At 35.5% G+C, this 16,570-nt stretch overlaps 1 protein-coding gene across 7 annotated transcripts in view; it reads right to left on the bottom strand.

Annotated features, from left to right (window-relative positions):
• LOC126849250 (Kv channel-interacting protein 1) overlaps positions 1-16,570 on the bottom strand; it is a 51,644-nt gene that overhangs the window by 24,033 nt on the left and 11,041 nt on the right. The gene's annotated exons all lie outside the window — the stretch shown is intronic.

Here is a 16,570-nt window from a genome sequence, read left to right as displayed (position 1 = left end):
TCAATGAAACAATTCATTAATTGAACAGAGCGATTCTTTCTCCAAATATTGACATTTCCCAATTGCTCCTCGGATTTTTTGATCGAAACTAGCTGAATCGTCATGCATCAGGAATTTCAACAAATATTACGTGTTCTCTTCATATTAGAACGGCTATCGTTGATATGTAGATTAAGCTGATTGAGAATTTAGTAATACGTGACGCCAAATGCAAGGAACATCGCGATAGCTAATGACGTGACGCGATGTGAACACGTGTACGCGATACGCGTCCTTCATTACGCATATGCCACGTAGATCGCATTGTCAACTGAAATCAACAATCGCCAGACTATCCTGAATAATATCTATGTTGTCATTGTACGGAGTTGTAATAACAATTTCTGTGCTACACGTGTCTTTCGACGAATACGAACGCTTTCGTATAGACAATCGAAACCCGACTGTTGTATGCATGTATGCGCGTAACAAATGACTACCCGGAAAAATTCGAAGTTACGAAGTTTGCGGAACGGGAACAATAAAATTTGCATCCGCGGCCGGATTCCGATTGAATGAGCGAAAACTGTTGTAAATAATCTGAGACGGAAAATTTTCAGGTACTACAAATCATGAAACCTATCGTTATCACATTTACAAAGCGAGTGAAATTTATACTTTCGACAATTCAACGTTGCGCGTATTTTATCTATTGATCTTTTATACGTACATTTGCAAAGCGAACACGAGATATTTTTATTTTCGCAATGGAATTCGCAGTCGATCTGCAATTCTCTTTGTAAGGTCAATGAACTCGTTCAAGCATCGTTCTTTTGCCGTGCACTATTCAGTGCGATTGTTATTTCCATTAATGGCATTAATTTCAATTTACTTTACGGCGAGGAATGTACGTTTCGTGTGATCAATCTTTTTTTTTTTTTTGGTCGAGATAAAACGGGAACTCCCCTGTGACTTTTAAACCAAGTCCGAAAACAAAGTATGGGCACTAGATAGATAGTTAAAACGGTAGTTCCGGTTCCAGTGAAATTCGCGTGAATCCGGCCTGAATCAATATTAAGCCACATTGACCGCGATCCGTGGCTTTTATTTTCGATCCCCATCCAACGAGGAGAGAGGGAAAAGAAACAAAAAGAGAAGAGCTCTCCGTTGAATCCCTTTGCCCTGTCTGTCTCTCTTCCGCTCAATCGGACTTTTTCTCCACTTTTGTGTATTATATATATTCGCGGATGAGTGATCTCGCATCTAACTTGGTACAACCCAGTTGTCATCGTAAACTATGCAACGTATCGAATTTCGCGATGATGGGATTCGTCTCCTCCCCACAATAGTTCCTATCTCTCTTTCCTTTTTCGGCTTTTCCTCTTTTGTTCCATACGCATTATAATGAAATATTCCCACCCACATTGAGCCCGTTCGCGGCTAGTGAAAATTCTACTTTTTTTTTTATCGTCTTCTTTAAATGAAATTTACAAATAAGGGAAAGATATAAAAAATATTCAAGATGTGTATTTTGCACAATATGTAAAATTTTTCAAAAACTTAAAGGAAAAAAGCATTCTTTTTGAACAGACCGTTGAACGAAAGATAGCTTGTATTTTCGCTGAGAGAAAATAGATAGATAGACACTCCTCGAAGAATCTGCTAAAAATATTGTGAGACAATCATTCCGCGTAAGAATCCATCGAGCAAAATAATCGGACACGTTAGGGAGAGACGTATTTTCTCACTTAAAAATTTCGGTACTACTGCCGCCCGTTGGCGGCATCCACTAAACATTCTCTGGGTCCTACCGTCGCCAATTGGCGGCATCCACTAAACATTTTCTGGATCCTACCGTCGCCAATTGGCGGCATCCTCAGAAAGTTATGTGGGTGCTACCACTGCCGCCTAGTGGCACCCACGTAAAGTATGTGGGTATGATTACTCTCTATAGTACGCATTACTTTACTATTCTGTGTTTAAAATTCCCGGCTTTTCTAATCGTCGGGATACGGTTTAGCTACGTTAGCTGCTTTATAGATAAGCTACGAAAAACAAATTGATATGTCTGTTTATATTGTTAATTTTTTGAATGTATGACTTTTACAATTTGAATTTAGTTCCCCCAGGATGAGTGTAAAACGTTTGAAAGGAGCACAATGGACAAAGAAAATCATTGCTTCAAAAAGTGATTCTGAAGAAGAAAATGAATATTTATTAGCATTTCGAAAAAGGAGGAGAAACAATCCGGTACGTGTACTTAGCACCTCGGAGTCCGAAGAAGCAGAAATGCCTGAAGTACGATTTGATACTCCTTCTTGCATAAAATGGACATCTAAGAAACATAGTCCAAAAATTCATAGTTTTACGCCACATCATTCGGGATTAGTAGGGAACAATTTAGGTCGTTCGTCAAGAATTTTAGATTACTTCCGACAGCTTTTTTCTGAAGATTTAGTTAAATTTATTGTGGAAAAAACAAACAAATACTGGTGTCGACAGCTTAAAGGGATTACTTGGACGTTTCAGAAGGGATGGATGTGGATGAATTATATTGTTTTATTGCTGCGTCGTTATTAATGACGCGAAACAAAAGCTATCCTTAAAGGAATACTGGTCTAAAGATAAGCTTCTCCGAAGCGATATTTTTAGTGTAATTATCAGTAGGGATCGCTACTTTTCATTATTGCAAATGTTGCATTTTACGGATATAGTCGGCCACACTACTGATCGTTTACACAAAATAAATGAAGTAGTGGAAATGTTAAGAACATCATTTAGCAATGCGTTTCAGCCATACCAAAGATTATGTATAGACGAAAGCCTACTCCTCTACAAAGGCCGTCTGTCTTTTAAGCAATATATCCCTTCGAAACGCAGTAGATTTGGGATAAAATCATTCCTTCTTTGTGACTGCAAAACAGGTTATATCCAAGATATAATTATTTATTGTGGGGCTAGTACTTCTGTAACTACCGAATATCCATATATTGGCAAGCCAGGGAACATTGTAATGTCGCTTTTGCAATCTTTCCTGAACAAAGGCCATACTGTTTATCTGGACAACTGGTTTTCAAGTCCCACATTGTTTAATCTACTCCACGAAAAGGTACGAACGCCTGTGGCACAGTGCAGAAAAGACGAAAAGATATGCCGAAGATAAATGATAAATTGAAGAAAGGAGAGGCAGTGTTCCGCTCATCTGAAAATCTATTGGCAATGAAATGGTCTGACAGAAAGGAATTTTATATGCTTTCTACTATCCATAACGAAGAGTTTGCAGAAGTACCAAAAAGTCAAGAAAAAATGAATTTATTCTAAGGCCAAAATGCGTAATAGATTATAATTCTTCAATGGGCATAATCGACAAATCAGATATGGTGATAAGTACTATCGATGCAACTCGCAAAAGTTTAAAATGGTATCGGAAATACTTTTTCCACTTGATTGATATTTGCGTCTGGAACGCATTCTGTCTATATAAGGACACCACAAAAATACAAATATCAATGGCGAAATTTCAGCTTCAGCTGATCAAAGAAATTTTACACGAATATCACAAAAATCATGAACATCATCGATGCAGCAGGTCAGGGAATAATTATCCTACAAGGCTCACAGGGAGACATTTTCCTTCAATATACCAGTCGGAGAAGAAAAATCGAAAACGAAGATGCGTTGTATGTGCGGCTGGTGGTGTGAGACGTGAATCGATGTATCAGTGTGAACAATGCAATGTGGGCTTGTGCGTTTCTCCTTGTTTCGAAATCTATCACACCAAGTTGCACTATTAGCTTTGTAATTTATTATATTATACCCTTAGTTTTGTTATTTATTTTAATTTTGTAATACTGAAACATATTATTTATATCAACTCCATTCTCTTTAATTAATGTATTATGAAGAAATAGATGATTTTAAAACGTTAAGCGCTATGCCTGTTTTGTCTGTCTTTCCTTCTTATCCGCGAGATAAGATTCCGTCGAAATCTGATTTTGGCTGAGGATATGTGTAGGTTACGACAAAGCAGTATAAACATTTTAGAAATGTTTTTAAAGACGTTAAATGCCGCATCAGTCACCGATGCCTGTCGCGGCCCGAATGAAAAGTTTAGTGTCAATCACGCACGAAATTTCTATGAATGCTGCAAAACACGTTTTCGCGGCTTACGCCGCCGTAGAGTGCAACCCCTCTCGTGGAAAACTTCCTCGTCCCACGAATGTATAACCGCGGCCAGCCCCTCCGTACCGAAAGGCTTAAAAATCAAATTCTACTCCCGCTACTCTCGATATAACGAACGGGAGATTATGTGTACACTTTCGAATCACGGAGCTCCCGTATACAAAGTAGTATAAAAAGCATGCGCCTAGCTCGGCTCGGGCAGAGAGTAGTATCATGTATATTTAAAAAGGCCGAAAATAAATTTTCCGCCGTGGATATTCTTTCGCGGGGCTATTCTCGTTAAAGTACACTGGAGATAGCGCGCTCAGTGTTTTCGCGACCTCGCCGATCTCCTTCCAGGCAATCTGACCACGATACGGAAGTCTCTGGGGAAATAAGTTGTTTAAACAACTGCGAGCGTAGAATCTTCCTGTCCATCGAAAAACATGATTTCGACGAGGTCGATTTCGACTTTCGCGCATTCGATAAATTGAAAGAGGTATGCACGATGCAAATCTGTTTTTCAAAGATTTTTCTATATACTTTGAACCTCTCGCACTCTATTCAATTTACTCGATTCTATTCAACGACATCCTCGGCGAGACATTGTAGGGAAATATGCGCATTTGCTTCCGTCTTGAAAATTCCAATTGCAAACTTTTACTTTATATCATAAAGATTTTTTTATAAATATTTTATTTATTAGAAAAACCTAAAAAACCTAATGTTTAACGTAAAATAGAAGAATGCGATCGTTCATCAAGGAAAAAATCAAAATTAACAATAATAATTTATATCAAGACTTGCTTTGTGAAAAGAAGAAAGTGGAATTCGCTGAATCACGATATTATTATGATCAAAATATATCACGAACCAAGAAATTTATTTACCATCCGCTCGCATGCAAATACGCACCAACTAAAATTAAACGTCATAATGTAACGTCAAGTCCACCATGTGGCCGAACAAGCTACGTACTAAGCGATCAACGCGCTAAAATTTCTTATCGTTCAAAGAAATATTCACTTGTCGAAAAAATATTCACTCGTAGTGATGTCATTCGCGAAAATTATTAGTCGAGTTTCAAGAGGCAGTTGATGCAAAACGATACTCCGACCTCGTCGGATAACTTTATCGAGATACATGTAACGGGAAACGATGTGTATGCATATGCTCATTCGCGATGTATACACAAAGTTAATAGCTGATAAGGCCACAAATTTAACAGAATTTGCGCAGCTCGCCTATCTCTCAAACGGCCGAATTATACATCGAATCGATATGCCCTAAAGCACCATCGTTGACTTCTTCGTCATCGTGTGCTGATGGTATCGGTACTTCCATCGGTAAATATTACTCCTGCGAGATGAATAATTTAATGTTAATCTCGTGTAAGATTCATATTGTATTACAATTTAAATTAATAATTAAATCTCTCCGTCCTGTGTGAGCAAAACACAATCTGGCTTGTAAACAATCTGAGGAACAAAGATTGAAGTCTCGATATAATTCCGATAACTTCAATCTTCAACTCAAACATTACGGACACGCTAAAATAATATATGCTTAATAGATGCTTTCAAGAAAATCTCTAGAATTAAGAATTTTCAACAAAAAGATAGTTTTGAAAGTAATACTGATATCACTTTTTATATTATTATATTATATTCTCAAGTATCCAATATTTTAGGCTATATTTCACAACTACAAATTTCTATTGAATATTCTCTTTATCGAATTTTCATTAAGCTTAAATTAGAAAATCCGGAATAAAATGTCAAGAATGTGCGGATTTTCCTGAACTCGCACATCGCAGCTTTATACATTGCTGAATTTATTAAATCTAAAATCAAGAAAATTCTTGGTTGTAAGAGAAACTGTCACATCAATTAATATGTGAAATATAATAATTGTTGATATAACAAGCGAGTTGCTAAAAACTATAATAAATATTGGCACAATAAAAATGTCAAAAATATTACGTAATATCGTCACGTTTACCAACAAGTGATATTAGAAACAATAAATAATATTAGAAACAGTCGGTTGCATCGAATTAATCACGCAATTGTTCGGTCATACATACTGATGAATGGCAAGCAGACTCACAACACCAGGTTTGTCAAAGAAAGTGAAGGAAAATACATACAATGTGTTCGACGGTGAATGCCACGCGATCGCTCGTTTAAATAAATATCGTCGGCGAAGCCGCTGAATGAATGGCTCTAAAGTTAAGTCTGTCGCCTGTGATCGAAGGACAAGCGTATCATCACCGCCGCTGGAGGGGCACATCAGTGACGTCACGAACGGAGGAGAGGAGGGATCGATACAGCTCAGCATCCACTCTCCCCCTCTTGCTCTCTCTTCCTATACTCCTTTACTGATCTTGCCTTTCGCTATCTATACCCATATTTCTCCATGTTTCTTTTTTTCTTATCTTCTCATTAGAATTATCTTCTATCTGGCTTTCTCCCTCGTCCCACGTGAGATTTTTCTCTGTAAGCTTTTACTGCTAAAATTCTACCATTCTCTTTGTTTCCTTATTTCCCGCAAATGTTTCTTTCGAGTTTCCTTTTCTTTTTTCATTTCATTTTTTTTTTTTTTTCGATAACTTTTATTCGCTGTCTTCGTCTCGATAGGCCGTCTTTCTTTTGTCATGTTTTTCTTTCTGATTTCTAAGTTACCTTCAGAATTCAGATACGTAAAGGATGGCATATCGAACATATATTCTGCTTTCTCTCTCTTCCTTTTTCACATATTATTCACACACGTACATTCTCTATCTCTCTCTCTCTCTTGCTCGCTCTCTTTTTCTCTTCGGATCGAAAACAGCTGACAAGATTTCCTTTGGACAGCGTTTATTCTGACATTCCATGCTGCAAGCCAGAACTTACGTGGACACGGACAGCATTATATGTACGCAGTTAATTAGGCGGATAAATTGGTCCTTGTACTTTAATTGTTTATCATATACTCCATTACTAGTATTATATATAATATATTTCATAAAATTATTGTTACTAAAACAGCTGCATTGATAAAATACAATTAAAGGCTAACAAATTATTATGTAAATAATTAATACTAATAGTAAATAATAATAATTAATAGTGAATAATTAATAATTAATAATAATTTATTCAGGTCAGTTAAATTGAGAAATGTATTTAGGCAATTATATATCATATATTCTTTATAATCAATATAAACGACTCTTATATATATTTGATAAATATTGACATATTTATATAATTGTATACATATATTAATAAAAAATAATATACGTAATGCTAATCATTTTTTTTCTCTTATATCGGCAATTATCAGCTGATTCTTATATTTCTCAATTCATTATCCTCCAAAGTATTTGCCAGATTTGTGGAATCGAATTCAGCTTTTATGCAAAGCACGCGTATGACCTTTATATTAGCTTAACCCTTCAGTTCACTGTTAACAGTTTCAACAAGAGCGAATATTCTCTAATTATAACTACTGTGCGATAAAATGTGAGAATTTAACGACAGTCAATGGCGACACACATGCATAAAGCAATTAGCGAGGAGCAATTCTATCTAATTATATTGAAACCGATAATGAATCCAATCGCGTCCACGATCGACAACAAAATCGAATGTAATTGCGAATAAGGCGAGGTTTATCGAACAATTTCTGCAAATGTGAAAAGCAAACCGAAACATTTCTTCGTGCTAACGAGTTTTTTGTGTATGAGAAAAAAAGAAAGAAAATACGCATATATTCTGCGTTTTTCCATTCGATAATAACGAAGCCCAGTATCATCAATATGCGCGCGTTCTTCTTCTATTATATATAAAATGGAAAAATAACGATAAATTGTAAGAATATTTCGTCGTCTGAATAAAACGCTAGACCATAAAGAAAATGCTTACACAGCGTAAATAGAGCGCTTGGGAACAATGATGCTTCGGCAAAGAGGCTTATTCTTCTCGAGCACTAAAAACATGACAAAAATTTAAAAAGGTAGAAAACTCACGTACAAATCTATATGACTTTTCCCACGTATTCATAGATATAAAAAAATCAGAAGAATGGAGCGGTTTATTATCATAAAAAAGATCATCAGTACGACGAATATGCTTGATTATAAAAATATATTTTAACCCGCGTTAGTAAAGCAAGAACGAATGTAATACATCGATATCGCGTGTCGTTTATCGAAGCGCGAGCTTCAATCCAATCAATCGCGATTCACGAATCGCGAAATTTATGTACAGTCTCATTTTCGACGCGAGTTGACCTTTGCCTTTCCTTCCTATCTCATTATCGCCCGATCGATTTGAATCTGCTGCGATTAAAATCAACTTTGGATGAAAATGGAATCGCGTCGGTGCAGATCGTCCTAATGAATATGCGCGGCCGGGAATTGTTTTTCAAGCCGGGCGTTCATCAGAAAGTCATCCATCACGACGACGAGAAATGTTGGCGCACGCAACCAGCGATTACATTTATAGCCGAGGCAAACATGACCGCGCGATTTTCGATCATTCTTTTTTGCTCCATCGACGAGGATTATAATGTAACGAGTGGAACTTTCGCACTACCAAGGAAAATGACGCGAAAATGCGGCCGATGAATGCAAATAAAGCGCCCCGACGTGCGTTTCTTTGTCTAAAGAATTCCTCTTTACATCCTTCTTTTCTCTCTTTTCTCAATACACAGTATATCGGATGAATAAAGTCAGACATTTAAACTGCATTTATGATATTTCTTTGTGAAATAAGGTAAGGTAAAGTATGTAAACAGTGCCGAGCCATGTGTGAAATTTTATGCATCGCGCTGCATTCCGCCAAGCTATCTTGCTTACTCGTTCTACCGGAAATTAGTAATGCGCAGAAATTCGTTTGCTACTGTGTATGTGTATATACATGTAGGATGCCCATCACATATCGCATTAATGTTTCATGGCTTCTTTCACAAATTTAAAATCGATTTATCGAAAAATAGTACCGACAGTCCTTTAAAAGCATTCAATTAAGATTGTTTCATAAATTAAATTTCAAAGATGAAATAAAAATCATATATTTTTCATTTAATTTTAAATAGACTTTATATACATTTCCACAAAATTTGAAAACTTCTAAAATATATTATGTCACAAATAGTATGTGTGTGTGTGTGACAAATCGCGAAAAGTGATGTCCTCCTTTGACATTTTCATATAGAAAAAATCAATTTCAAATTGACCGAGGCATATGTCATTAAGCTCTGATGTATTATTAACAAAACACTATCCTGTAGATTAAAGACAACGGTATTGATAAACAAAACGATTTTACAATAATTCTACAGAACAGTTTTCACTGACATCAATTATTACCATATAAACCGCATGATACAGAGAAAAATGCAAAATATTCTCCGTATTAATTTTCCGAAAGTAAAAAAAAAATGTTACACATGTGCATATTTTTATCTTTGCATCTTTTCAAAATTATTCATGAAATATCCTTTTTCATCCAAAGAGATTTTTAACTTATCGCAACCTGTTATGTAAACACCTGCGTGTTTTAGTGAAAACCGCGGCCGAATATCTGTCTATACATATGTATGTAACCGATAAAACACACAAGTTTCACGCGCGGAAGAAATGTTTTATAAACGAGACACATCGTAAATCTCGGCATAAACCGAGGCTGTATACCCGTGGATGCCGGAACGCTTGGTATTCGGTATCTGGGTTAGATGTGAAATAGGGATAGTCACCCTATACCATCACCATCATCATCCCCACGCACGGAATTGGCCTTAATCCTTCATAAAAGCGTTACAATGCGATTGCTAGGCAATCTCGTAAACCCAGCGTTTCCTCTCGACTGTTAAAGTCATTAAAGTCGATTGGTCCTCGTGACGAGGTGCGATAACGTTTTCACTGCCGGGAAAGAGGCAGAAGAGGAGAAAAAGGGTGGGTGTATCGAGCGTAGTTGGAAATTCCTGCTTCGACGGATACGTCGATCTTCTCCCTGTCCTGATAAATCGCTGGAAATTGCTCGACCATTGCTACACGTGACACGAGGTACGCGCGAGGTAACGCGAGAGAAGTTTGTACACAAGGAAATTTCAACAACGGATCTTCCTTTCAATGTGATACGCCGGGAAATTGGAGTTGAAGTTTTATTCGAGAATACGCTATAATTCTCGTGGAAAACAAATAAGGATTATGCCGTCGTAATTTTTCGAAATGAGAGAAGCAATTAATAAAATAATAATAAAAAAAAGAAGTTCGCAAACCAAGCTTTCGGAAAACAAATAATTTCCCAATTAATTCTTATACTTCGGTAGAATTTTAATTCGACAGTCATAGAGGTATATAATATCTAGAATTATTATAAGTAAATGGAAAAAAGATTTTCTATGAATTAAACCTTTTTTCAAAAAGACAAATGAGAATAACATACTTTATTTTTTAATTTATCTCTGTATTTTCATAGGATTTTACTTTGACGTGCGCGCAAAGGCATGCTGAAAATTAAAAGTGCGCGATAAATAGCGATCCGATCTCCCTCTCGCATTTCCTAGTGCAAATAATGGTATAGTGTATAAGGGCTCGAATTATCAGAGCGTTACAATTATCAGCTTGTTGCAATGAAAGAATTTCTTCTCTTTCTCTGTTTGATGCAGCATTTAAAGTAAAGCCTAGCTATAATTTTGTATAGAAATTCATTTTTATCAATTTCTCTTCAGCCTCTACGAAGCATACTTTATCCAGCTTTCCGACAAAATCACTCTGTTAGCTTGAATAATTGACGTTAATCCGCGAAATGCCTCTGAATTATACATGCCATTTTAATCCGTAAAAATAACGAGGCTAAAAGCGCATTTATATGTAAAAGAACAAAGATTTCCGAGGTAAAAAAAATCGCGTTCGATAACTGATCCGCCGCCATTTAATGCCTCTCTTTTTCTCTTTTATTTCTATCTCGACTGGAATTTGATTTTGTTTCGAAAAAGAATGTATAAATGAAAAAGAGTGGAAGTTGACAAAGTTTCTTCTATAAAACTGCAATAATGCAACTCTCGATGTACATTTATATCAATTCGTCCATTCAATATAAAAAGATTAACGAACGAAAATTTGACGAATGAAATATATTTGATATTTGTAATCGTAAAGTATATTATTGACAGTACGTTTGTGCAGAGTTTGAAATAACATCAGGATAATATTCGATATTGCGACAAATAAAATTCAGCAAATGTGAATTTTTTTACACGTTAATCAAATGACACATTCCCTTTATTATAAAAAAATATTTTAGAATTACACGAATAAAATAAGCATAAAATTACATACTTTTTTATAGTGTATGTAAAAATCTTAATAATGCATTATTTTACTCTTATTCTATTTATCATTTATTTATTAATTAAAGCAAAATATTACAATAAAACAAAATTAATAAGAAAATAATGCTTGTAACTTATTTCTTATAACACACACAAGTTCTTTCTTATTTAACGGACGAGGTACGTAATGAATCCGTGAGAATCTTTTCTATCTTTTTATTAACTGACTATGAATATAGATGGCCAATCTCTCTCATTAGTATGTTTTTTTTATTTTTACGTGTGTACTATTCATGCATAAATGATATGCGTGTTCTAGTTGACGGTATATTATGCATGTAATTGTCTATTAATATTCATGGCTGGAAAAATTGTCCACTACTGCTCTTTCCGTAAAAACATTGTACACGCGATGATGTAGAGCCTGCTATTAAACCCAGTACGTGTATTTTATTAATTGCGCTCGTGCAACTGAATATTCTCTCATTTTCTGCAAGCGTCCGTCGTCTAGTCCGGTTATTTACAGTTTAATGTATCTCTTTGGCTTTTTATCTTTCTATTTCGTATACGACAGATTGTTACGAGATATTCAACATCAAATTGAAAATAATAAACTATACTTATTTTAATTACTTAATTATCCCTTCACTAAATATCTAGATAATTAAATTCCAATTTGCAATTATTTTAAAGTCTATAATCTTAAAATTAAAGGGGAAAAAAATAAGACCATTTTAATTTCCATTGTAAATCTATTAATAACATATAATTCTCCCCGTTATTTCATAGAACTTCTTCTTTCACACATGACAATAACTCCCCGTAATAAATTAAATTATTACATTATTGACATTTGTAATTAATGCACCCTTATCAAGACACTTTTTGAAATAATAGCTATTTTCTTGTCAAAAATAAAAAAAAAACATTTATATGGTGATTAATTAACATGCCACATCCATATATTATTAAAAACAAAATCTTGTTGCAAGATCTCGAGGAAAAAGGAGCACATTTCTGAACTATTTCCGCAACTATCGCGATATATCTATTATGGATTTGTATCTATATTTAGCATAATGCACGAATCTCTGCGTTCATCGATTTGGGAGAATTATACGGGTCGAGAGAAGAAACATTAGACTCGTAAATTTTTGCTATTTTCGCGAAAGAGTCGGCGAAAGTACGGTGGCACGAAGATCCTTTCTTTTCGTTTAACGAGCCATTTTTCACTCTCGCATTAATAAAGACGAATCTCTCCCCGGTGGGAGAGATGGTCTGATGCAGGCGTGCATTGCTATTCGTCGTTTCTGAAAATGGATCGCGATGGAAACCGCACACTTCTCCACGTTCCTCGATTGCCAAATCAACCTGGCCCGAGGTTTCCGCGGTGATAGATGGCATTCGAGACATTTGCCTTAGTGATGTGAATTAATCTCTTGCGCATCTTGGGTACGAAGCTGCCGTGATCTAATAATAACAATCCGAGTCTAAAAACAATAAATTAGTCAAGTAACCGCGATAATAACGCAAAATTAAGAGAAAATTAATTAAAATTACTAATAATGTTTTAACGCTACAACTTACATTAAATAATTATACGTTATTATAATCAGTCCCGGATTAATTGTGCGAATAATGTAATCGGATTGCACGATGCGTCTACAGTTATAAATTGATCAATAAATGCACAAACAATCCTAAAAACATTCTCTCGTTAGGAGAAAAGTAAAGTAGACCACATTTTACACGACAATAATAACATTACTTCAAAGACGCGAATGTGTAATTAACCGTAATGTAATAATACAAGTGCAAGTCATTTTACGCGAAGGGTCGCAAAGGGAAAAGGCTGCGAATAAAGGTAAAGTGGAGCTGTGACGCTCGCGCACCAGTAACAATTGTGCACACGAAGATTTGTATTTGCCAGAAATACAGCTGTCAGGGCATAAAAGCATCCTGGGTCGCGGAGAGTTACGAACTAGAAACGACGGAAGAATAGCGGAAATTTCATCCTTGGAAAATGGAGATGTAGCTCTAGGTTGCATGGTTGTACTCGCGAAAAGGAGCAAAGTAACGACATTCCCGGGAAAACGCGTTCGGCGGAGATTCTCCGCTGGCAAGCCGCTTATTAAACGCAGACAAGAGAGCCTGGTGTATAATTTTATATCAATAGGAATATTCAGAAGGCAAATTCCCTTCTGCGATTCAACTCTGTTATGAATATTCCGTCTCGTGAAAATATCCCCCGCGAAAATTGTATACTTTACCTCTCTTGTATATATCGAGCTACTAGTTTAATTAATACCTTTGCTAAATGTGTAATATAATAGAATGACAATAGTTCACGTAACAGCATTGATCAGTTTCAATATTAATTTTAATATGCCTGAACGTCGAAAATTTAATAAGTGTGATAATGTCCTATCATATTCTAGCAATGGATTTTACAATTTTATATTATATGAAAGTAGATATATCAAAAACTCTTGCACATTTCACAAAAATCTCCATTACCATGAATAAAAGGATCCGGAAAAGAACGAGGAAAGAATGGAAAATTTATATACGGCGTGGAGAACCACTCCGCAAGAACAATGAGACTAAAAAAAAAACTAGAGAGAATGTAAAAAAAAAAAAAAAGAAAGAGAGAATAGCGAAACATTCGTAGAGCGTAATTCTCATGCTTTAATCTTTACTAGAGCTACTTTCCAATTTTTCTGACAAAATGACAGCATTAATGAGTGCAGGGCAAATAAACAGGGCGAGTAAACTAAAGCTTCCCTAACGTACCTTAAAATAGTGTTATCGGCATTTCCAGTCGATTTCGCTTGCGAATATTACAAATTATTATCAGCTCATTCATCACATTATGATCACAACGTAGTCATATTTTTACAGATTGAATTTATTTTCCTTTACTTTACTTTACTATTTTTTTGAGACTCGCTATTTTTTATTTTTTGTCGGATCGAAAACTAGGAATGGTATAATCTCGATTTGATATCTCACATATCGCATAATTATTTATGACACGGCAATATGAGAATAATAAATAACAATAACGTTCCACAAATCAATTAACATCGCAATAAAGGAGATTGATAAAAAGTGTATACTCCATTTAGAATATAAAGAAAAGAAAATTAAAATTTTACAATGTTCCCATATACAAATTATTCATATTAATATTTACATATAAAACTTTATTGCAGACATTTTAATTTGTCGTGTTTAACAAGCAATAAAATGCAGACGTGGCTTTGTACAAATCGAATCTATTTTTCTTACGACTCCATTTCTCGTAATCCGATAAATTTTCTCGAGCTGCACACAGTTACATACATACATACATACATATAGGTACATACCACTTACAACGCGCTTGTAGACCTTATATATCTTAAATTACCCGAAAAGAATCGGTTGGTCGATACCGCAATATAACGGCTCATGACGCAAAATTCCGCTCTCTCTTCTTAGCTCAGTTTAATAAATCCGGGCTCGAGGGAAGTCTTGGAAGTAATAAAGCGCGGTCTAGCCCGGAAAAGAGCGACCACCTGTTTAGATTAGAATCGAAAGATCGGCGCGAAGAGAAAGAGAGAGAGAGAGAGAGAAGAGGGGACGGGAAGAGGATGCATGCTCGTGAAAATAATGTAAACGCTTCGGTATCACGCAGCTCGTACGTTCGTGCCGGAGGGTCCGCGTGTTACACGCTAATTTCCACTCTCTTGCAACTTAATCGCCGACGATTTTAGCGAGGGAACATCGGCCGAGGCCGTGCACCTGCTTGCACGTAGCCCCATTTTTTTCGACACCCACAGCGCGTGCTCAATCCAGCAGATTATTTGTAAAGTCTTTCTTTATGGGAGAAAGCAAATTAATTGTAATGTCATTCAATATTAAGAATAAAAATAAAAAAATTAATATTTAAGATTAAATAACGAGATACAGTTTACATAATTATTTGATGGAAGTTAAGTTCCCTCCTTTTTCGCGAAATTGAAAAATAATATAATAAAATAAAAAAAAAAAACTACACATACTTCTAATTTAATTTTGTAAACAATTTTCGTTTTAGATAAGTTAGAGAAATCTCGTAAAGAATAAAGGTAAGATTAAACGATAAAAGTATGATTTTGTCTCGCAGATCGTCATTTTGTTGTCACAATAAGCTTTTAATAGAGTAATAATACATAGAGAAACTTGAAATATACATATAGAACTATTCTGTATATAGCGTCATACGAATCAATATCGCTGTTCAATTAAGACCCGACATCCGTCAGCGAGTTGATGAGTTCTTACCGTCACGAAACGGCGGCTAGCTCATTTAGACGTGGCTCGCGTATAAACGAACGATAAATGCTTAATGTCATGTCAAAGTGCATCGGGAATGAAGAACGACGTATGTACTTCGCTTCTTCGCATGAGAAGGGCGTGCCGCCGACTATTACACGCTCATTTGACTATCGGGGCTGAAATGGATCGGAAGGGGAAGCAGATTAAGAGCGGAGAAATACGGTCTGCGCGGACGCGGATAATTGAGTGTAAGCTACGGCGATTTGCCGGCAAAATTACTGCTCGCCGATGAATGGAGGCCCTAATTTCATTCCGACGCGCGTACGTCGGAAAGGCGAAACTCACGCGCGAAAAAAAACATCCTTGTCTGAAATCAATTTAGTCCGAGTCGACATTTGATAACGCAATTTGATGATTCATATTTAAAATTCGTAACAAACTTTTCAGGATGTACGTCATATGCCGGAACATTGACAAAAATTTGAAAGTTACATAGACTGTTCTACTACTTCTTCTAAATATTTCTACAAAATCTGAGCACAATTCTCTTAACGGTTTGGAAATTATTTAAGATTAAGTAAAGTTACTATTGATTTTTATCGAAAATCGCATATTATAGCACTTATTGACTTTGACAAGAAAAAATATTGCCAACAAAATAAAAATTTACATATATATTAAGAAAACTCTAATAAATATTTGTACAAAATGATTTAGATTTAATTACTCTACTTAAACTATTCTGTTTAAAACTACTCCACTACTCTGTTTAAAAGCTATTTGCTAAAAATTGTAGAAAAATATT

The sequence above is a fragment of the Cataglyphis hispanica genome, chromosome 4 (genome assembly GCF_021464435.1).
Source record: "Cataglyphis hispanica isolate Lineage 1 chromosome 4, ULB_Chis1_1.0, whole genome shotgun sequence".
Taxonomy (NCBI): Eukaryota; Metazoa; Arthropoda; class Insecta; order Hymenoptera; family Formicidae; genus Cataglyphis; species Cataglyphis hispanica.
This window is presented reverse-complemented; position numbering and strand designations above follow the sequence as displayed.